The sequence below is a fragment of the Leiobunum rupestre genome, chromosome 7 (genome assembly GCF_980474605.1).
Source record: "Leiobunum rupestre chromosome 7, qqLeiRupe1.1.hap1, whole genome shotgun sequence".
NCBI classification, from domain to species: domain Eukaryota; kingdom Metazoa; phylum Arthropoda; class Arachnida; order Opiliones; family Sclerosomatidae; genus Leiobunum; species Leiobunum rupestre.
In genome coordinates, this window is record NC_143390.1 from 60,386,223 (window position 1) to 60,409,657 (window position 23,435).

Consider the following 23,435-nt stretch of genomic DNA (forward strand, 5'->3'; position numbering starts at 1 on the left):
GATAATAAAACTCCAAAGAAAATTCATCGTAAAAAAAGACAACTGGTATTAAGTCCGAAGAAACTTTAAATTCAACAATGAAACCAAATGTTGTATTTCCACCGGACTTTGTTATGCCGTCTGATGAGCAGATGGAAGCTATTATCTTTTTTCAAGAATATTGTAAAAATAATCAAATTTCAAGTCTTAATCAAGTTGAAACGCCCATTGAGGTTTTGGAAAATCTTGAAAAAACTTGTCAAATGATTGAAAATATGTGAATAAAGCTGTTTTTCTAATAAACATATTGTTCTTATTTTTCCTACGTAAAATAGATATTTTAACTCTTTCGTGTTAAGGTTTAGCGTGGTAGATCGGTAGCGTTGCAGGATGTTAATCAAATAGTTTCAAGTTCAACTCCCAATCCTTTCGATCTATCACGCTAAATCTTTTATTAATATAAAACGAGATGTCGCCCAACTAAACTGTCATTATAAAGATGTCAAGTTTCGTAGTATTTCTACCTTCGAACGCATCACCCGATATATATCCAGAAAATACACCTTCTGCCTTTAAAGTACAGTTATCAAAACCTTTAAAATTTAACAATGAAAAATGGGCTTGTGCATTAGCAGAGATAACTCTTCCTGAAACTTATTCAAATATAACAAAGGAGTATTCGCATTTCCAAGTAGGGCACGTGTCAGATGCTATTTCACCCGGAGAAAATCAATGGGATTATATTAAAATTTAAATTCGACCCAAACGTTACGAGGGTGATCTAGATCGAAATAAGAATACTATTACAACATGTATTCAAATAATATACTTAACGAGTTTGCTAAAACTATTGAGGCCAATCAAACACTTAAAGGAAAAATCCAAATAAATACGGTAAAAGTAGATGAAAACGAAGATAGTTCAAAATTAAAAATACAGTTACAAAAAGATGTGCAAGTAAGAATACCTCAAGCATCGCCCCTAGCTTCTGTTTTGGAATTTCGAGAAAATGATTTTGTCGACAGTGATTATCTTTCTAATTATCCACTCTCAAATCACGCCAAAACTATTTCTTTAACTTACGCAACAACTTTTATCGAAGTACGAATAAAAAAACGTTAATTATCAATAAATATCAACAAAAATATTTACCACGACAAATTCCCGTGGAAGAAATCCAATCACAACCCAGGAGGAAAAAACAGAAAATTAACAAGAAACCGAAACTAAATCTAGGAGTAAAACAAGAAACAAAACCAAAACTAAATTTAGAAGAAAAGCCAAATCTGAAACCAGAAGAAAATCTAAACAACATTTTACCAACAGAACCTTTAATTCCAAATATTAATGGAGACGTCAACCAACCAGAAGTTTTAAATCCTTCCGATGAAAATAATTCGCCAAGTTATCTTCCAATAACAATTAATCTACCATCTCAACCTGTTATTAAACAAATACAATGGAATAATTACGAGATTGTGTTTGAGGCGGGCAGATATGAGGGAGAAAGACAATATAATAATGAAATTCAACCGTTCACACTACACCTAATTATACGCGATTTATTAGAACGCTGTAAACCGAGACAGTTTGATGGATTAAAAACCGCGATATCGTCCGATGATGAAGATAATTTATATTTTAATTTAGAAATACCGGTAGTTATGGAAATTAAATTTCAAAATCCTTTAGCAGATTTTTTTAAAATTCCACCAGACATTTATTTTACGGGTATTAAAAAATTTGGCCCGTTCAATAATTTAAATAATATTACTTTTAGTTCGAGCAAGAATTTTATCGACATACGTATTGAGACTACAAAAATACCGCAATTTGAGCAGGAAGATTGGGCTTTCTACTCTGTATCAATTATCCAACCTTTTTTATTTGGAGGTCAGAGAGATGATTTTGGAAATATTATCCCATTATCTTTGCATAGGCAATTAAAAAACGAAATTCAACAGGCGACAAACTTCCCCCCTTTCAACCGGTTCGAAATTAGTTACGTAATCGAAGAAATAAATCGAGGTCATTACTTAAGAATTTCACCGGGACCTTAGCAAATATTTTTAATATAAACACGCCAGAATTTCAAGATGGGGTAATTAGAAGTCAAAATCCTTTAAAAGTGTATGAGGAAAAATTTTATGTCAGATGAGGATTCGGTTATAGATTTTAGGTATAATAAAAATATTCCAATTGAACCGCCTAATTGGGAAAATGGCAGTTATACGTTTGAACGTAATTATAACGAGGCTGATAAGGATTTAAGCGGGAATTTTAAACCGTTATCCCTTCATTTTAAATTTTTAAATGAACTTCAAAGATATTTTGATTCGCATGTCTCGTTTAAGGCTGGATTTTTTATTTTCAAAGAAAATGGAAAATATTATTTTCAAATCAAGTTAATGAGTGGGTTGGAAATTAAAATATTCGGTCCTCTAGCAGACCTCTTGCCAATTGAGTACAAAATAGATTATATCTCCTCAGTTTATAAAAGCAAAGCATTAGATCCTCTTCAAATTAGATTAGAATTAGATTATACGGTTAATTTTATAATTTTTCGAAACGATTTAAACAGAGTTGAGAATAGTCGACGACAAAAACGTGATATTGATTTCCACAATTACGAACAAGGTAAAAATAATAAACTAAATGTTGTAGACAAATTCCATTGTCGAATTCCAAGGGGCATTTATCACACTTTTGAAGATGTTTTAATTGCGATGAAACACTCATTACCACAACAGAGCTGGGCTAAATTCGAGTTTAATTTAAATTTTAAGGAGTCGTTAAAAAAATAGTAAAATTGCCGGAACAAATCTTTTAAATAGGCTCGGTGATACCATATTAAATACACAGAAAGGCTCTGGAGTTCGGAGAGGACACAAGCGCAAATTAAAATTACGCAAAAAAACGACCCAGAACCAAATCCGATTTTCTTGACTAAAGTGTTATGCCTCAATTTGAATCTATGTGTTCGGAGTTGGAGCTTTTTAACGAACCCTTAATTAATGGAAATATTAAGGGGAATAAATTTGTAGATGATTTCCCTATAGTTCCCTTGTCTAATGCTACACAGATTGATTTTTCTATCCCCGGGGGAGATTATTATATCGACATGTCGAACTTAATGCTTAAAATTCGAATTCGTGTTAAAAAAGAACAAAACGGGATTTTAATAGATATACCTGCAGCCGAAAAAAAAGTATCCCTATGTAATCTTCCATTGCATTCTATTTTTAGTCAAATAGACGTATTTATGAATGAGACTTTAGTACAATCTAGCAACAACTGCTATCCGTTTTTAGCATATTTAGCAACAGTTTTAAATTTTGATAAAGGAGCCAAACAATCTTACAAGTCCGCGGAAGGCTGTTACGAAGACGGGTTTTGCGACCCAGCGTTAGCGTTTGAAGATGTTAATAAAGATAAACAAAATAATGGAATTTTAAAAAGAAGTAAAGATATTGCAGGATCGAAACTTTGTGAATATATGGGTAGACTTCATGTTGATTCTTGTAAAATAGACAAATTTCTTTTAAACAAAGTTAATTTAAGAATTCGACTCTTGAAAAATTCCGATGAATAAATAATTATTTCCCAAGAAGATGTTAATAAGAAATATAAATTGATTGTCGAAGATGTCATTCTCACGGCTAAGCATATTCTCGTAAATCCAGATCTCCAGCTGGCACATAATGCGATACTTCATAAACAAAGAGCTTTGTACGATTTAACACAAACAGTCGTTAAAACTCTGACAATCTCAGCAGGTGCGAGCGATTTCGTGAAGTCAAATTTTTTTTACGTAAAATTCCAAATCGGGTAATAATCGGAATGGTAAACAATTCTGCTTACAATGGCGCCAGTCGAGAAAACCCCTTTCAATTTAACCATAATAATCTCTCGTTCTTACAACTTTCTTTGGATGACCAGAATGTCCCAAAAACTGCTCTAACTCCAGATTTTAGTAAAAACCTCTACACTAGGTCATATTATTCACTATTTTCGGCAATGGATTTTATCGGAAATAACTCTGGTAATTGTATTGATTACGAAAATTATAAAAACTGTAATACATTATTCGCGTTTGATTTAACTTACGACTCCTCGGCAAACTCTAACAATCTCTCAATTCAACGAAATGGTAGTTTACGGATGGTAATGAAGTTTGCTTCCCCCTTAACTAATATTCAAAACATAATTCGAAACGGCGAAAGAAGTTTTAAGTAAGACATTACTGTTTAAACAAAGACAACATACTACGTAGTTTGTTGGTAAATTGACTGTTTTATAGAATATATGTAATAATCAACAAACACATTTTAAATTTAAAAAATTATTTTATTAAAGTATAATATGTTTCTTATCAAAAATCATTCCTTCACCAATTATATAAACTTTCAAAATAACATACAAAAATATCATTTTTGAATAAAAAATAAATCATAATAACTCATTCACCAAAAAATTATACATCAATTCCCGTTTTTTAGTAAAAATTCAATTTTAGAAGTTAAAAGTTTAAATCTTAGGTTGTTTCAAAATAAAGTATTTACTCGATTTTCGGAAGAGATTTCATTTACGATAACTATGTGGTTAAATGAAACCTGTTTTGCGGTTTTTTTTGTTACACGTTTTTAGACTTATAATTAAAATTTTACAATTCGCCATCTTCATATTCTAAATAACCATAGGGCACACTAGAGATATTCTCCTTTAACACACGTTTACAAAATCTTTTTTTAAAGTTTTACTTAAGTTGCCAACTCGTAAAAGCATTTTGTACATATCTTTTATTACGTTAAAAGGAATTTTCACCTTAAACTCGGTATTTGATACAAAAATCATCTGTTTAAAAGCGTCGAAATGAATAATTTCGGAATTCTCCCTGGTAAGAGTTATCCCTTTTAATTTTATAATTGTCTGATTATTTCCAAGTTGAAAGCTGTAACTTTTTGGCCCGGTGGACACGAATTTTGTTATATATGTATTCGGGGTCTCGCACGTAAGTTCACCTAAATTACCACCGAGGGGGTAGCCATTCGTTTGGTAGATGTGTAAATTAAACTCCGTCTGTATCAAATATAAATTATACGCTTTCCCAACTTATTAATTAATTTATGCAGAAGAATACGCCCATAACTGGTGACAAAGGCAGCAATTATTACATTACTTTTTGTAAATGTGGGTGCCAGCTCACTTTTTTTATAACCTACCATGGCAACATCGTTGTTGATTAGATGAAAGTCTGTTAATTTATTCGTTGTGTCTGCTATAATCTCGGTTAATTGGGAGTAGCGATGGATAATTTTAGTTGTTGATTTATGCATTCTTAAGGCCATTCTTCCATACAATGAATTTTGCGCCAATTTCGCGGAAGTTCATAAGGATGGGTAATCAACAATTTCTTCGGGTTCTAATCTTACTCCATCTGCTTGGTATATCGCATCTAAATACTCTTTTTGCTCTTGATATGTTTTAATATTAGGTGGAAATCCTGAATTTTTAACTTTTGCTCTAAAAAAATTTCAATATATGGTTTGAAATAATTAGTGGTATTACTGTAGTGGTACACCTCGAAAATTTATAACAGCTGGTATTTACACTCTTTTATTGAGTTGTAGATTTCCACCGAAGGTAAAACCACCGTTATAGCTCGTTCGTCAATACTATGGGTACATTTTTCATCATTATTTATCACACAACTACCACATAAAGGATAATAAAGTTTCTTATTAAAACGGTAAGGAAGAACGGGTAAGTAGAGGTCTCTGGGGGGGGGAGGATTCGACAACTAATTATTCCAAAATAGGCGTCAGGTGCCTAATCAAAGCTGTGTTTGATAACTTTAACACTTTTACAACCATATTTTTTTGTAAGCAATACGCATACAGACTACAAAAGTCAAAATATCGGATTTGTTCTCCAATTGAGGGGTCTATTTCATGGTACAGCTTAATTGTTTCTTCACGCCCTCCAACTGAAGAATCTCTAGGGTTAATTTTAGGAATAATTTTAATTGTATTAAAAAAAGCTTTCGCTTCAGTATTTTTTCTCAACAAGTCTAATATCTCAGATTCAAAAATTTGAATATATGTGTGGTTTGGTAAATTTTCTTCAATAAATTCTTTTCGGTCTAATTATCTTTCTCTAATTTCTTTAAATGTTTTTCCGATAATTGGATTAAAGCTCGAGCCAGAAAAATGTTTTGGACAACCGTGCCAGAAATCACCCATTACATCAATTACTATGGGTGGATTTTCACAGTTACCATCTACGAAATACGGACCTACGGCCTGTTCCCCGGCCGGGGATCTGACCGTTTGCAAAATTAAATTATTTTCCTTCTCGTACCAAGATAAATATTTTAAGGCAATCTCACTTTGATTCTGTCTACTTGCCAAACTGATAGCCGGAATAGTACATAGCGTATATGGTTCTAAAAACTTGTCGATAAAAACATTGTTAAGTGCCCCAGAAAGAGAAATAACCCCATAATTACTAATATCAATTTCAATTAGGTCTTTATATAAGACGCGAAATTTCTGCATAGCTAAGCGTAATAAATTACAATCTAAAAGACAATACGCTCTGGATTCTGATTTAATACAATATACCGGTTCGAGCTGTTTGTGTGAATACCAATTTTTAAATTCTCGGTATTCCATCTCTTTCATTTTATTGGGTTCAAAAAAAATTTCTCCCGGAATTGGTCCTGAATAGTTGAAAGTCTCTTTTGTCCAAAAAATATAGGGAAAATATCCTTTAGATTTAGGTAAAGAAAACATTTTAGGAAAATGTCTTAGTGGTGCACTAATATAATTAAAAGAATCTACAAAACGAATGTCTACACCTTTAATATAAATAGTAAGAATTTTGGCTCCATCGTAAATAACCTCGGGGGTGACATGATTAATTAATTTAGAAATAATAAACATTCCATCAAAAGATCTTAAATTATGAGCCATTACGATGAGGTTGGTAAATTTCGGTCTAATTGTCTTTCTTTTACGTTTACCATCCGTAAGTAAAATAGTTTCATGTTGAAACAAAAAATTGAGAAAGTTATTTACACAATATTGTCCTTCAAAAACCGTGGTTTCAACAGGGTGATTTAAGATTTCACTTTGTGCCACTAACAAAATAGGTTTATGAATATCATGCTCGATTACAGTCTCAATATCGAAATATACATAGGATCGCGGTTTCTTTTTAAAGGTCGAATGTTTAACATGTTGATTAGGAGGATGTTCAATTTTACAAGAGTTGCAAGCTGTTTCACATTTGTGAGTTTTTAAAGTTTCAAATTGAACACAGCATTTTTCGCATCTCTGGAAAAGCTTGCATGTTTCATTTTTAAAATGAAAATTGTAACATTCACCTTGTTTTAAATGTCTATTACAAAGTTTACAATGAATTAAAGGAATTTCTAAAATTTCGTGAAAATTGTTACTTAAAAACCTTTTACATTTAATTTTTGAAGCGGTAAAGCAGTCGTGCTTGTTCCTACGCTCGGTGGAATAAAAACAAATTTCACAGTCTAAGCACGAAGCTACACCACCCCAAATAGAATGTAGATTTTTAGCTAAATGAACGTGCGTGCCAATCTTTACAAGTAGAATTTTGTTTTCGGAACGCGGAAAACCTTTGAAATAAATTTGAAAATTTTCCGTTGCGTTAAATATTATTATCTGATATTTTGGGCCTAAAAATGTTTGAAATTTAGCTATATCACCAATTTCTACAGCTCCTTGTGCAACTCCTACATTCTCATGCAATTGTTTAGCGGCTTTAGTTTGTAACATACTACGAAAGAATGTTAAGGCTCTATATTCTTTAAGAACACTTGTTAATGGAAGTTTTTTCTATGAGGGCTCTCGCTACGCATAAATTATCGATGTTGTTTATATAGTAAAAATTAGTTTTAATTTTAAAAAAACATCAAGATCAACAATATCTCTAATTTTTCAGGCTAAAATTTTTTTCCCATTTTCTGTGGGGATTTCAAAAGAATTATACTGAATTTAATTTCTCCATCTAGTAAAAAATCTTGTTTCGATTGAGCATTGCGAGCTATATTGCTAAATATTCGAGAAACAGTTAACTGATCAATTTTAATAAATTTAATGTTAATTGGATGTTCAAAATTTTCCGATTGAATTGCAAATCTGAGGAAATCGAAACCTGGTGCCTCTTGTTTTACGTATTTGATAATTTTTGACAGAATCTTTTCAAATACTGTAAAAAATAAATGTGTGGGGATTTCGTTTAAATCTATTAGTTCTAATTCAATATCAAGTTGTTTACATTTCCACTTTTTTGAATTTCTAGGACTTAATTTTTTAATTTTATAAAACTTTTTATAATTAAAACTGTTTAAAGATGAAAAGTCTAATTGAGAGTCCGAATCGTAATCACTGGAGTCTTCCATATTCTAATTTCGTTTCCAGGTCTAAAATGTTATTCTAATTACTATTACGAATAATTAATTAATGAGTTGAACTTGCCTTCGTGGGTGGGCAACCAATTTTTCCTTCCGTCTGGTCAATTATTTTTTTCAGCCTGTTTGTTGAGTTTATGATTCGAACAACGTCCAGGGATAGGGTGTTGGCTAAGAATTTCACTCCTTTCCAGATCTCATCTTGAGGAAGATGTTTAATGTTTTTACACGAATATATCTGAATATCTAGATATATGCCCTTGTCGCTCGCCTTCTTTATCGGAGTTTTAATTTCGTAAGAAACTCCACTTTTTTCACTTTCACTGATTGCTCCATACCGACTTCTTCGATATTTGACATGCGACGTACCTCTTGAATAAAATCTACATCCGATTCGTCCGAATCTAATAACATCTCCTCTTCAGGCCTATCAAAAACTGAAACTGCTTGACTCGCGGAGATTTGACTATCACTTGTGGAAGCCTTTTTAGTCTGTTATGTTTTAATAGTAAACTTTTGCCCTTTTATACCAAAAGTATTTATTTTTCATTAATATTTTTCAAAAATATAAAACCTTGAATATTAAAGTGTTTAATACTACAAGTATAGCACCTAATTATAATTTATTGGTATGTAAATGGTATATAAAATTGATTGTGAATATCAATTTAAATATAGATATGTATAAAAATATAAAATGATTAATTATTTTTTGAAGGACTTTATATTTAATCAGTTTTTTATCATTGAATCAAATATTTTCCATGATAAAAAAGAAAACGCCCTAAGATTATTAATATTTTGGCTTTAAAAAGCGATTATAGCTGTAAGAATTTTGTTAATTACAGGGTTAGATGTTTTAAAATTCTATGGGAAGAAATATATTTCTGCGAGGTATAAAATTTAAGCGAAGGGATAAATTATATTTCTGCAGGGTGTATTTGATAAAAAAAAATTGTCTTTGACTTGATTTTAAACAGGTTAAAACAGGATGTAAAAAATTAAATATTTCTAAATTTTTCTTATAAAAGAGTGTCTTTACCGTATACGTTTTATAAACCATGGGATCTCGCGAAGTTTTGACTTTTTCCGGTAAGATTTCTCGTCCTCTCGCTATTAACCCTTTTTCACCTAAATATCTAGCATTACGCAAAGTTAGGAATTATAATCTTTCTTGAGTGTCAAGCATTAGTAGAGCCTTTTAAAAAAATTATTTTTGCGTGCCCCTTTATAAAAAAATCTTTTAAATTATCACCATCTCTTTTTGCTTCAGTTTTTTCTAGAATAATCAATTACAATTCTTGTCTATTTGACGTTCATTCTAATAAATTTTTCTGTCCCCACGATGGTTTTGAGTTTGACGGTTTACTTTTCCACACTCAAGCCACTCTTGAGGGCTGGATTTCTTACGAAATTTTACGTTTAATTGGAAAACATATGCGATTATATCAAAATTTAAATAAGATCCCATGGTTTCGACAACATAGAAATCGTAGGAACCTTCAACACAACCTTTTAATTCTCTATCAATTACAACAACTTTCTTTCTTTCGAAATTTTTTTTAATATAACCAATGACTTTCGCCTAACAAGATATACTATCCGTTTAGAATTAGGAATGATAGTTCTATTTTTTATTAATGATTTGGATCGACAAGAAGTTAAAATAGTTACAACTTTAGAGTAAGGAATACTAATTTTAAAAAATAATTACAATAATTAAGATAAATATTTTTATTTAGTTGCAAATTATATCTACCAAATTCGAATTTAAACGATCGTCGGCAAATTTTACAACTACGACTCAAGGTATTTACAATATTTTTATTTATTTATTTTAAAAAATTAAGTTTATTTTTTTAAAATAGGACTCAAATCTCATAAAATTTAAATTTTGTGAATTAGACATTTTTTATTTAAAATCTTTATTTGTGTTTTTTTATTTTTTATTTATTATTTTGTAAAGGTTAAACAATTTATTTAAAATGTTTTCTTTTTAAAAAGTTTAAGTGTTTTTTTAAAAATGTTTTCAAAAATAACTAGCTTTATTAATTTAATTCAGGCGGTGGAGGCTCTTTTTAATACTTCATAATCTACTTTTTCTTTTTTAACTAGCTTTATTAATTTAATGTTGGGATTGGTGCAAAGACCTTCTTTTTCTATATCAAACATCCTTTGTTTTCATCTTTTTTATACAATAAATTTTCAAGAAATTGTATTATTCTTATATTTTTGACATACATCTAAATTTTTGGTTAAATTAATTGGTTGATGTAAATATCTTTTTTTGTTTTTATTAGTATTAGATTTTTAATATTTTCTTTTATTATTATTATTATTATTATTATTTAAAAAACTTCTTGAAAATTTATTGTTTAAAACTGATGTAAACGAAGTACATCTGGGATACAATCTATTGCTCATTTCAAACTAACCATTGGTCGTTTATTATTCTTATTTTTTTGATTTTTTTTCATATCTTCTATATACTTTTTCTATACTAATATCGTGTTTAAACTATAGTGAGTGATTTTCTTATATATGTTTATTTTAGTAATTGTTGAATATATTAACTGAAATTTTATAATACTTTGTCGGTTAAAAGTAAATATAATTGTTTTTTATTAAATTTAAAAAAACTTGTTTAAGAAGGATAGGGATAATTAGTTAACCTTAGTTGTAATACAAAATTAATAATTATTCCCAAAGGCAATATTTTAAAATTTTAAAATATAGGTCAGGCTTAAACTATAAAAAGGATTTTTTTTACCAGGAGAAATCTAGAATCAAGATGACTTCTATCTAAAGCCTGTAGTTTCTTTGCCCCGATCGTTAAAATTTCTCTCTCTTCGAGTAGTAAGAATGTATAATCTTTTTAAAAACAAACTATTTGTAGAGAATTCGAAGAGCGTTGTTTAAAAACTGTATTTCTAGAATATAAAACAGTAATCAAACATATGGTTCGATTGAGTTTAAATGCCCCTTTTTTAAATATTCCTTTAAGTTAAATCCCTTATTTTTTGTCGCACCCTACGAATCGCGAATCGCAAAACGTTTGTTCTTTTTCTGTGCATGATAAAAGTTTCAAATGTTATCGTCCGGGAATTGTGTACGATGATTTATTATTCCATTGTAGGGTAATGTTAATCGGTTGGATTAGCTACGAAATTCTTCAATTATCTAGCAAATATATGCAGATATTTTGTAATACTAGTCAAATTTCGTGGTGGAATCACAAGAATTTAAAACAGTTTGAGTCTGAACTTCATGTGTTAGATCAAATTCAACATGTTGGTACTGTACAACATAACGTTTGATCTGTTTTAATTAATTCAGACATTCTCGAACTGTATACTATCGAAGCGATTGGGACCAAAACCAGTGTTTTTATTTGTGCGATGGTAGAGCAACAAAATAAGTTAAAGAATTCTTGTGGTAAATATTTTTTAGATATATTCATTTTTAATAGATTAATTTATTTATATTTATAAATTCTAGCCCGAATTTCCAACCCGACATGTCGTTTTGTACCGAAGAGGAAAAATACCTTCTACGAATTGATGTAATTATAATAATTTTTAATTATACACATTGTTTTTTTTATATTTTTTAGCCTTCGAATTATTTATACCCCCTTCTTTAATTCTTTATTATTTATTAATTTAATTTGTTAGATTATATTTTAGTTTTATTTGTAGTGTTTCTTATGTTGTTAAGTGTTTAAAAAAATATATTGTTTGAAATATTATAATAACTAATTGTGTTTTTGATTACTTTTACTAAAACTAACATTGTTTTAAAATAATAAAACTATTAAAATATTTGCGAAAAAATTAAAAAACCTTATTTATATTAATTTAGTTATTTAAAGTATTTTGGGTGGGGCCAAAAGTTGCCAAGGCTATAAAACGAAGGTTTTCCCATCTCGAAATTAACTAATTAGCATTTTCAATGGCTAAAAAACGAAAAAACGAAAAAAGTGACACCAAAAGTAAATAAGTTGAAGTAATTGTGGGGTCACATATTACCGCCGATATCTCGGTCCGAGCTAGTCCAATCGTGTCCAAACTTGTTGGGGTAATAGACCGAGGCTTAGGTTTTGTGGACAGTGCTCGAGCACCGAGGTCAAAGATTATCTTCAAAGTCAAATTTAGGGTTAAAATTAAAATGTTTTTTTTTTCTTTTCCAAGGTCAAAAATTGGTTTTGGAAAAAAAATTTGGGGTTGTTATGGCGGCCATCTTGGATTTACATGTTTAAATTTAGTTCTACTCTACTCTCGTGTCTTGGAGAAGGAGTTTATTATAATTTTACATAAATATTTCTTGAAATGTCAGGTGATTTTCATTACTGCTTGTAAAATCCATTTTTTCTTTTGCATACAAATTTACCAAAGGTGAAAGATAAGTTATACTATCAACGGTTGGTGTATTTCCTTTACCAGTACGAACCTCACCAGAGGCCACAACTTGTCCTTCCACGTTTCCTGAGAATCCGGACGCTTTTCCGTCCAATTTATTTTGAAATTGATGACCACTGGTGATACTTTCTTCATTTAATGGACAATTCCTAATTAAATGTCCAAATGACTTGCATTTGTAGCATTTTTTCTTTTTTCCTACACCTCTACCTCTCCTTCCAACCAAAGCTAATTTTACAATTATTGAAAACAAAATGTTCGATGTCAAAAAGCTTACTTTTATTCTTTACAAAACAAATATGCGTGATTGGTAGGCAGAAACTGGTTGCCACAAATTTAGACTTTCTACTTCAACAAAAAACTACTTTCCGTGAAAGTAGACGCAAAAACCTTTCTACTCCAGCAAAACAATACCTTGCCGCGAAAGTAGACCGTCACCTGAGAGCAAAATACACGTAACTATATACTCAAATCTTTAAGAGATACGTGGATTTTCCTCTCAGCCGACGAGACGCAAAAACCTTAAATCCGGGTGCTGTATAAAAGCCTGCGGTTATCAAACAGTTTTGTATACAATTTTTTGAATATTTATTTAGTATTTATTGATTTATGTAGCTTTTATTTAGAATTGAACTTAATTATAATATTTTTATGCATTTAGTCAAAAAAGCTTCTGACCTGATAATTTTGATGTTTTTAAACACAGCCAATTTTGCCAGACCGCTATTGCCCGTGCTTTAGGTCTTTTTTGGTGCTTTTTTTCAAAGTGATATATCTGTGAACTTAAATAATTAGTACAATTTATTTTTTTAAATCATTGATTTGTTTTAATATTTTTCTGTTATATTCTATATTTATTTATTTTTATCTTTAGCGTACTTACTAGGTTTCAAAACTAGTAGTAGCTTTTACAACTCTTACTGGTTTAAGTTACATGTATCGTGTTCTGGTGGCTATTTTGATATAGTGAGTATGAGTATTGTAACCGGTTCAATTTATTTTGCCTTTGTGGCTAAAATCACATTTCCTTCGTGGGCTATATATTATACTAACTTGGTGTTATAAATTGCTCTGCGTTTTAAGTTGAGGTTCAGATTATAGTCTTTGTGCTTAATTACTTTTATTGAAAATGTCTTTAAAGTACAAAAAATAAAGTGTAAAGAAATTGAATGTGATGAGGCTGTTAGTTTTTCCGTAAACAACAAAAATAGCATAACAAGAAAATGTTGTGGTCGAACATTAAATGATAAGCTTCCTCGCAAAATTCTGAAACATAATAATCAGATTGGCTAATACCGAAGGCACCACCATAATGAGAGTGGCTCATTTGCTAATGGTTGTGGTGTACCCACGGGTGAAAAATTGGGTACTATAAGAACCATAAGCAAACAAACCAAGAAAATATACAAGGTATTTTTCCAGAATAATCACCATAGGTATTCTAGCAATTAAACACTGATAGGGTGTAAAAAGCAATACATTTTATTATATATTAAACAGAAGAAACAGGCAAAGCCACAAAAATATTTGATACTGATCAGAAAGATAAAAAAGCTTATAAAAAGCTACAATGCAAATTATTACAGTAAAAAAACCCAACAGAAGAAATCTAAAAATGTATTAAACATTGAAAATGACATCGATCTTCTAAACTGTACTAATTCCCCAAATGCTAGCACTCAAACCCATACAAAGAAAGAGGTTGAAATTTTAGAAATTGAACAAGATAAAATGAAAACCTTTGCAGACAACCACAACTCATCTTTTTAACTCAAATAGGAAAAATAAATTTGGTCAATGTGGCAAAATTGCGTTAACCAATTTGACTCGGAATTTATTTAATTCAATGGTAAAATCAAAGCGAAAAAGCTATTTGAAATTTGAAACGAAGGCCTCAAGTTTATGCTGGAGAGTTTATGGAAATTTGCAAAAAAGCTTCCAAACGAATAAAAACTGGATACAATATTGGAGCTGACGATTTAAAATATATCTTTGCCACAAATAGGTTGCACTCTAGTAGTAGTGAACCCTTTTTCTACGACACTTGCTACTTGTATTTGGGAAATCAGGGTCATTTAAAAAATGATGCAGGAAAAGTTTCAAAAATCTTGCGAGTGGATAGTAAAGGCCATGTTACTAAGGTTACATCAATTGGACGGGAAAGTACTTCTTTATGATATAAATGGAAATGCCATTTTACCACTATTTTAATACCAAAGTGACCAGATAGAATTTGTTTTGCAGATTAATAAAAATGGTTTAGTGACCAATTTATTTCAAATGGTAAAAGCTCCTAAAACTAAATAATGAGCTTCACCTGGAATCACAATGTAAAATTATTTTAAAGAGAGAGAGAGTGTATTGGAGTTGCAGTAGTTTATGTAATATTAGGTCAGATACCATTTCAAAAATTTTAAACTTTGTTCACGAAGTATCTAAAATTCCTGGCAAGCACTCACTAACCAAACTAATTGATTTGTGTCATAGCAAACTTAAGTTTTGCCAAAATAAGTTTTTAAAAGATTGGATTTCTGATGACAATTTTGAGTCCAATAACCTGATTTGGAAAAAAGGACATTTACATTGCCACGACAATGAAAATTGTACTAGTGTGATAAGAGCAATTCATGAAATAGCCTCCGATTATCCGGCTCAGAGAACTCTTTTAAAACAATTCTACAAGTTTATTCATGAACAATCTCTTTTAGAAATTTAGAGAGATTAATAGAAGAAGGCAATTATAGACAGCTTAAATACTTCCTAATAGAAAACCAAAAAATATAAATTTATGAAATTATTACAAATTTTCAGACTACTGATGAAATTACCGATGTAGCTATTGAAAAACCAATTTTAAACGAGACATTGCTACTGGAAAAATTAGGTAAACAGTTGGCTAAAGCAGAAAGATAAATTAATGAGTTCCATGATACACCCTGTAAAAGCTTAATAAATTATTTGTTAAAAGAGAATTGAAAGCTATAAAAAAATTGTGCACGAATCTTATTTTGATAATGAGGCCTTTTGTCTCATTAGATTGAGTTGCATTTTGGACAATCGGGATGGTAATAAATATGTTGTAAATTGGGAGAACATCTCCCATAATGAATAAATTTCTAATGATCTGGAACAAGTCCCACTGTGCAAAGAAGTTTTATACAATCAGGAATAGGGTAATTTTTGTAATTTGTGTATAAACAATATGAAAGGGAATACAATTCCTTTAATTTGGGAGTTGATAAAATACCAGCAGAGATAAAAGATTTGAATATTTTTTAAGAAATACTAATTCAGCTAGCGAAGTGCTTCCAAACTATTCTACGGTTTGGCACAATGAGTAATACAAAAATGCAATCAAATCTTGTTAAAGCTTTAAAAGGTTTAGTCATTTATTTGCCAAACCCTGAAAATATTTACATTATACCAAATTTGCCAGAAAATCACGAGCAACACATTTTGGTTAATGGACTACCTACCAAGGATAAAAAGGTCTGGCAGAAAGTGGTGCAAATTGAAAATTTTTTGGAAGCCATCAAAATTTTAAAGAAATAAACCCATTGTACAAAGATATTGAAATAATCGAAATTATAGTCTAGCAACTTGCGCAACAATTACTAATAAAAAATTAAAGTTAAAACAACTATTTCTTCTAGTGCACAAAATTCAATTAAAAAAATAAAACAAAAATTTAATTACACAAGCTGACTAGTTTCGGTAGAACATCCTACCATCATCAGGGGTTTAACCGCTTCAAGTGTTGAAGCAATCAATTTATATCAACGGGATCGATGTCACCAATTTCCAGCAACCTGCACTCAAAACAAGCTACCGCTTCTTTCACTGGGACCTTGGTAAATAGGGATAGCTGATAGCTATGACGTGAAAATTGAAATCTTGTCAATAAACACGATGTCAAAAGGTACAAATATTTATATTGAGCATGATTACACGGCCCACCAACTGTACGCTAGGTTTATGCTCCGAAAATTCGCAAAAACTAAATTACCAGATAAATATAAATTATATCAATTATCTTAGCCAATGACAAATTTAGATTCGACTTTTCTACTGACACGGTTGTTAATGTTTGAAATTTATTGAAAAATTAGTTATGTTCGCTGTGTTTTGGATATTTATTTAATATAAGTGGTTAAATTACTCTATCATAATATTCGTAGTATAAAAGCTAACTTTGGAACATTAATTAGTTCACTTAATCCTGTAACCGATAATTTTGAAATCTACGCATTTGTTGAAACTTGGTTTAAAGAAGGCTATGCTGATACCTACCCGAACTTATCTTTTGTCGAACAAGGGCGGACTGATAAAAATGGAGGAGGCGTAGGCTTTTACTTAAAAAAGAATGTGAACTTTGAAGTTGTGCATGCATTTAATATTCTAAATGAACACTGTGAAATGTTTACTATAAAAATTAATGATATTTATATCTCAGTTGTATATAGACCCGGAAATCACTTGAATGAGTTTCTGAACTCAATGGAATTAGCTCTGGTTAACATGGGGTCACCAACAGCCAAAAAAATCATTGTTGGTGACTTCAATAATAGTATCTCCCAGCGACTTCTTGATCTTACTCAAAGTTATGGCCTATCACAGCTAATTTCTCAACCAACTAGAGTAAACTTAAATACCGCTACGCTTATTGATCACTGCTACTCAAATTTATATTTAGCTACTTCGGTCCTCAACGATATTGATGTGTCGGATCATTTTCCGATTAGTGTTCAGTGTGAGACCCCCAGCACTCTTAAACCAAAACTGCGCTTTAGACATTTTTCGAAAAATAATATTACGAAATTCCTAAATGACTTAGAAGCTAAAAAATGGAACCATCTGAAAGACTATGCAGACGTTAACCTAGCTTTTAACGACTTTCATGACTATCTCCTGAAATCCTACAACGACTGCTTTCCGTTTTACGTGGTCACGAGAAGTGACTCCCACAAATGGATCACTGAAAATATAATTGCTCATATTAAAGATAAACGTCAACTTAAAAACTGATGAAAACTTAAAAAGATTTAAAATCTGTAGAAATCTTTGTAACAATTCAATTAGAAATTCACGAGTAAATTTTTATAAGAATGCATTGGCGTCCGTTCAGGGGAATCCCATAAAAGCATGGAAATGATCAACGAGCTGATTGGAAAGGGTAACAAGAAAATCGGACCTATAATACAAAATACACCAGATAATTTTAATACATTTTTTACTCCTACTGAATCTGAGTCCGATGAAACTTCTATTAACAATAGTCTTGGCAGTGTTAAAGTGATCTCCAACTCTATGGTCTTACTAGAGTCCGATGAAGGGGAAAATTCTTAAGAATTTAAATACTAATTCGGCCCCAGGGCACGACGATATCTCACCCAAAATTATTAAGTTAGCGGAATCTTTTTTAACCTGTCCCTTAAATATTCTAATCAATATGTCATTCTCCCTGGGTATCTATCCGGACCGCCTAAAAAAATCAATCATCACGCCGATCTATAAAGTAAAGATAAAGATTTACCTACTAACTATAGGCCAATCTAGATTCTCTCGATTTTGGCAAAATTTTTGACCGTTGTTTCTATTCATTCGTAAATAAGTATAAATTAATCGTAGACAAACAATTTGGTTTTAGAGAAAACTCGAGTGTTGAACTAGCAAACATACAAGTATACAAAAAAATTATTGATTCCTTGGAACAGAGTAATTATGTTTTAGCAGTGTTCTTGGACCTAAAAAAGGCCTTCGACTCGAACAATCTTAATCGTTTATTGGAAAAATTAAAAATTATGTGTATCAGAGGTAAAAGTCATGACTGGATCAAATCGTATTTAAGTAATCGTACTAGCCAAACTAAGCTCAATGATCAAGTGTCTAATGAAAGATATGTGTATAAAGGTGTCCCTCAGGGCTCTATTCTGTCCCCCTCTTGTTCAATCTGTTCATAAATGACTTAGCCATAATTGATGATTCCAATACACTCACCCTATATGCAGATGATACCATTAGTTTAAACGCTGGTCGGAACTTAGATAATCTTATAATAAATACAAACTTAATTTTAAGCAAAATTGATATTTGGTTGCGGAATAATTTTTTAGAAATAAATAGCGATAAAACGGTATTCATGATATTCTCAAATATAAACAAAGACCTAACTAGAAATAGACCAGTAGTTTTTGGACAGACCCTATTAGAAGAAGTCTCTACCTATAAAATACCTTGGTGTTTGGTATGATCCGTTACTTAGTTGGAACAACCATATAAATTGCATTGCTAGAAAAGTGTCGTATGGTGTCTATTTAATGCAGCAAAACCGTAATATATTTGGTAAAAAAAAACCCTATTACAATTGTATTATTCCCTCATTTACACACACTTAGTCTTCTGGGGTAACACATCGGAACATAATCTGAATAGATTAATGGTATTGCTGAATAGATTAATGGTATTGCAAAAAAGAGCCGTAAGAATTGTAGAAAACGCGACGTATCTAGCTCATACTGCAACTATTTTTAAGGATTTATGTATATTTAATATTGCTCAAATTTATGATTTTTTTGGTCTTATATTTATTTACAAATGTCTGCATTGCTCGTCCTATAATCCGTTTAAATATAGTAGGCTTGCGAAATATTTCACACGCAATTCTTGTATCCTAGAAGTTCCATTTGCTCATACTCGTCTAAAAACCAACTCTATATTTTGTAAAACTGTAAAATTGATTAATGAATTAAACCCACACTCCACTGGTCCGCTGAGTATGTTTAAACGACTGATTCGGGAATTTTTTCTGACCAATGGATAAACATATTTCTTACAACTTATATATGTATAAAAAAATATAAATTATGTATAATCGGTAAGTTAAAATAACTCTGTCAGCGCGACGGCCTAAAAGTCGTTTTACGACTTGGCCAGTATATTGTAAAAGACATAATTGATTTCCACAATAAATATATTATTATTATTATTATTATTAAAGATACCAACTCATCCGTATCTTCTAATGTGATACTGTTGATTTTGTCTACTCATTCTTTTGAATTGGAAACAGTGTATTTATGTTATTTCATTAAGTACCCGTATTTTTTTAGCACAGGTTGCTGGAAATTGGTGTTGCACCATTAGTAGTCACCGAAATAATAGAACTTACTAATCTATGTGTCAATTCGACGTGTGGTTTTTTTTTTTAATTTAATAAATGTTCTTACAAACAGAGAGAGGGTTTACCTATGGCTCCCCCACTTAGTCCCCTTCTTCTTAAATGACCTTGAAAACCGAATCTTAGAACAAGCGCCAATAAAACCAGTAGTGTGGATAACGTATGTCGACGACATCTTTGTTATTTGGCGGCGGGGGAAAAGGCACTTCTAGACTTCTTTATTTTCATAAATAATTTTCACCATGATATAAAGTTCGTTAGAACGGGAAAAAAGTGGGTCGTTGCCTTTCTTAGATATAAAAATTTAACGTTCGAACCATAGAATTAAAACATCGGTATATCGAAAACGGTTCTCGGTTATTAATATTCCACATTCACGATCCTGTCACCCACTGTCCCAAAACATATTTAAGTATAAGGTCGCCTACAAACCAATAAAAAAAAGTTAAGTATCTTAAAGACAGTTTATCGTTTGATGACATACCTTGTGAATGCGGAAAGTGTATGTTGGTCAGACAAGATGTTGCAAAAAGAACACGTAGCCGATGTTACACATAAAAGAATTGATGTCCGCCCTAGCGGAACACGCGTGTAACACCGGACATAAAATTATTTGGGACGATAAAAAACTGTTCAAAACATGCAATACGAAAATTGATTTAGATTTAAATGAATCTTTCTTTATCAATGATTAGGAAAAAAATAATAGTTATTTAAATAGAGACCTCGGATCTGGAATTGAAATGCTAAAATTATGGACAAGACCTTTGAAACTATAAAATGCATATAAGTAGAAGGAAAGTAATGGTGTGGCGTCAGGATCCGGGATTTAAGGGGTGAAATGAGGGTAAAAGTCAATGTATTTATGATATTTCTCGCGACGATTTGTTTTTTCGTATATCAACATACTATATTCAGGCCAACTTGTTCATACATCTCCGCTTATCACGAGTGACACTTGAACGTATATCTTATCACGTTTTATCGTACGGAATAAGTTGAAATGATGTAAAAAGTGATAACCTAGGAGATAGCGCGTGGATTACCCGGGAGGCGCGGTTAATTTAAAACACGGAGTGTTTTGACGTCATGGAATATTCGTTTTTAATGTGACGTAGAATGGAAATATTTTTAAACTTCATTTTAATATCATTGTAGTACGCTTGGCACTTGAATCTATCTCACGAGTATTTCTTAAAACGAATATTTCAAGTATGAAAAACGTATCGTTCTCAAAAGATACTTGAACATGCTACAAAAGGGGTTGTAGAACGTTGTGGGAGGTCATTCCACGGTTAACTGCGGCAGCTATATTCAAAATGCCTACGTCTATTCTGGAATTAGAGAAGGAGTTGATGGAACTCATTGAGACCAATGTACCAATGATTATTACCCCGGATGAGGAGGAACAGTTTCAAGCTGCTACGCATTGCTCCATTTGTCAGAAACAGCTAAATCGAGGAAATATGCCCACTGTTCGAGATCATTGTCATTTCAGCGGTAAATATAGGGGGCCAGCGCATAACCTCTGTAATCTTGAAAAGAAAGTTCCAGAATTTATCCCTATTTTCCTTTATAACCTTAGCAGGTGAATTTATTAAGTTAATTAACCAGGAATAGTAATAATAATAATAATACATCTTCATAGATACGATTTACATCTTATATGCCAGGAGATTGGTCATTTTAAGGAACAGACACTTGACTGTATTCCTTCCACTAGCGTAAATTATATTTCACTTAAACTAGGTAAAATATATTTAATTATGAATTTAACCTTAACAGTAATTTTATTATTATTTTTAGGGAGATTTCGGTTTTTAGACTTATCGATTTCTAAGCGATAGCCTCGATGCTCTAGTATCTAATCTCGTTTTGGAAGGAGCCAGTAAATTTCAGATTGTGAAGAAATATTTTGAAAGTGATAAAGTTCAACTGCTTTTGCGGAAGAGGGTCTACCCGTACGAGTATATGGACGATGAAAATAAATTTGATGAGACGATGCTGCCATCTAGAGAAGCGTTTTTCAGTTCATTGAAAAATCAAAATATTTTAGAATCTGATTATTTACACGCCCAAAATGTTTGGACAGCGTTTAATATTCAAACATTAGGTAAAATTACTATAGTATAAATATTTCAAATCTCTTAACCTCGGTTTTCGTAGGGGAATACACCGACCATTATGTGAAAAGCGATGCGTTGCTCTTAGCCGACGTTTTTGAAAATTTTAGAACATTATCTATAACTCATTATAAATTAGATCCCGCTCACGCTTACACCGTACCAGGTTTAGCCTGGCAAGCAGCTTTGAAGATGACCGATCTTATACTTGATAAAGATCAACACTTATTTATTGAAAAGGGTAACGCTTTTTGATATTTTAAATATTATTGTATTTACATTGAATTTTTAGGTATTCGAGGCGGTGTTTTAATGATCTCAACTCGTTATTCTGAAGCGAATAACAAATATATGAACGACACATATGATTCGTCTAAAGAGAGCAGTTATATATGCTATTTAGGTAATTTACATTTTTTTTAAATAATATATTTTTATTTTTTATTTTAATTATTTTAATTAACTTAATTTAACTTAATTGGAGATGCGAATAATTTGTACGGTGCTGTAATGCGTGAACCACTACCACTAGGCGACTTCCAGTGGGTTCAGGAGGATGATTTGCAAACACTCTGTGAAAATATTCTGAGTATTCCCAATAACGTTGAAAACGGATACATTTTAGAGGTAAATAAAAAGTGTTATATTTATTGAATTATATTTTTAAAGAATTGTTTCCTTTGCAGGTGGATCTTGAATATCCTCCAGAGTTGCATGACTTACATAACGATCTCCCAGCAGCGGCGGAATCTAAAGTTATTACATATGATATGCTATCTCCATACTCTTAGGAAAATTAAATATTAAGGAGAATCAAAGTCTACCAAAACTTCTTCCTAATTTAAATAATAAAGAGAAATACATAGTACATTACCGCAATTTAAAATATTATGTAGAATTAGGTTTGAAAATAACCAAGGTTCATCGAGCTCTAACCTTCACTCAAGGAAAATGGTTGGAAAAATATGTTACATTCAACACTGAACAGAGGAAATTATCCAAGAGCTCATTTGAAAAGAATTTCTGGAAACTTATGGTTAACTCTGTTTTCGGGTAAATCAATTTAAATAATTTAGTGCTGTTTTTTCCCTTACTTAATTTAATTCTTTAGAAAAACAATGAAAAATCTACGGAAGCATATAAATTTCGAGTTGATTCATAAACCAGAAAGAATGTTACAAGTTACAAGTTCCCCGCAGTTTGAACACTTTACCATCTTTAATGAAGAGTTAGCCGGCGCTCATAAGAAGAGAGCTAAAATTGTTCTTAACCGGCCTATATTTACCGGATTC

General features: G+C 31.2%; 1 long non-coding RNA gene across 1 annotated transcript; it reads left to right on the forward strand.

Annotated features, from left to right (window-relative positions):
* Window positions 1-22,504: 22,504 nt before the first annotated feature.
* On the forward strand, window positions 22,505-22,934 carry LOC149937606 (uncharacterized). The gene is made up of 3 exons (XR_016472245.1): window positions 22,505-22,546; window positions 22,628-22,770; window positions 22,830-22,934. It is a non-coding gene; the product is annotated as an uncharacterized LOC149937606 (long non-coding RNA).
* Window positions 22,935-23,435: the final 501 nt, after the last annotated feature.